Below are 1,733 nucleotides of genomic sequence, written 5' to 3'. Positions count from 1 at the left end.
AAACACATTTTTAAAAAATTATGTGCTTCAGGGTAAAAAAATACTAAATTGAGTTATATTAAAAAGAAAAATGCTGTCTACATGGGCGCGCACACACACACACACACACACACTTTCTTTTAGGCTTATAAAGGCATCTGCTATTGAATTTCATATGAATGTAAAAGCGTATTTTAAAATAATGGATTTCTAAATTTAAATCAGAAAAGCTTATTTCTGTATTAAACAATATTGTTACTATGTACTGTGGAATTTGAATCAAAGCATGGCACACCCCCTAACAAATTTTCAAAGGCAGTAAATTGCACAGAAGGAGATTTCCCATCTTTTTCTAGGGGAGCAGCTGGCAGATTCGAAGTTCATTCCTTTGTGTTGGCAGCATGGCTCCTTCCCACTAGGTTACCAGAACTGCCTAAAGAAGTGGTTTTCTTTTAAATGTGTAAGCCTGGTATAAATCTTGTAAATAATCAAAATGAAAATGTTTGTTAATTTTGTTTCTATAATTGATTTATTTTTTAAGTTTCTTAAAGAATACTATTTTCCATATTCAACTGCTATACAATGCTTATGTCATTAAAGTTAGATACATCTTATTTATTATTGACACATTATATACATGGAATTCTGGTGGCCTAGTGGAAGAAGCTGTACTGCAATCTCCAAGACTCATGGTTTGAATCATCCAGATGATTGGTGGAGAAGAGTGGGCAATCTCCTCCCATGCGATTTACCTGCCTCTGAAAACCAGTGTTAGTCCTGTGTACCATCAACTCAGAACCAAGTCATAGCTGATGTTCTGGTGGGTTTTCAGAGGCGATAATCACATGGGAGGAGATTGCCCATCTTTCTCTTGTGAAGCAGCTGGTGAATTAAAAACACATGCCTTTGGATATGCAGCACAGCTTCTTGCCACGAGGCCACCAGTGGTGAGAGAGAGAGAGAGAAAGAGAGAGATAGAGAGAGAGAGAGAGAGAGATATTAGATAGATAGATAGATAGATAGATAGATAGATAGATAGATACCATATCTGATTTACTTGGCTGTTCTGATGTAAAAACTACACTTTTTCTTGTATCTTCTGCTAGCACCTAAAACAACTTTTGGTAAGTTGTTAAGAGGAGACAGTACTTTTAAAAAAGGTGTCATGTTTGTAGAGGTGGAATGTCAATGAAAGAGAAGAATAACTTCAACAGGATAGACTGACAAAATGACTAATAATGTCTCAAGTATATTTGAGACAATGAGAATGATATAGGATAAGGTAGGATTTAGATCTGCTGTTCATAGGGTTGCTATAAATAGTAAACCTGACAGGACCTAACAACAGCAACAAGAAGTCTAAATGGGGAGCTCCGGTGCCTTAGTGACTAAGGTGCTGCACTGCCAATTTGAACGCAGTTAGTTTGAATAAACTGGTTGCTCCTTGAGAGAAAGCTGGCAATCTCCTCCTGTGCAGTTTCTAGGCTCTAAAACCCACTAGAGGGTCAGCTATGGGCCAGTTCTGACTCTATAGTATATGATAACAACAACAAAAATCCACTGGAGAGTCATCTATGAGTGAATTCCAACTTGGTGGCACATAACAAAAATGTCTACCCAGAAGCTAAGGTATTGTCCATAGCAAGTTGCTCTGGGAAGTCAAAGGCTGCACATTTCTGGTTGTTTAAATTTGCCGGTCATTTAGTGGGAGAGAGAGAAATAGACTACTTCTGGGCACTTGGTTGTTGTTGTTA

Source organism: Elephantulus edwardii, unplaced genomic scaffold (genome assembly GCF_000299155.1).
Source record: "Elephantulus edwardii isolate Elephantulus edwardi_28Jun2011 unplaced genomic scaffold, EleEdw1.0 scaffold00023, whole genome shotgun sequence".
Lineage (NCBI taxonomy): Eukaryota > Metazoa > Chordata > Mammalia > Macroscelidea > Macroscelididae > Elephantulus > Elephantulus edwardii.
The sequence above is the reverse complement of the archived record's forward strand: the minus strand, read 5'-3'. Positions refer to the sequence as shown.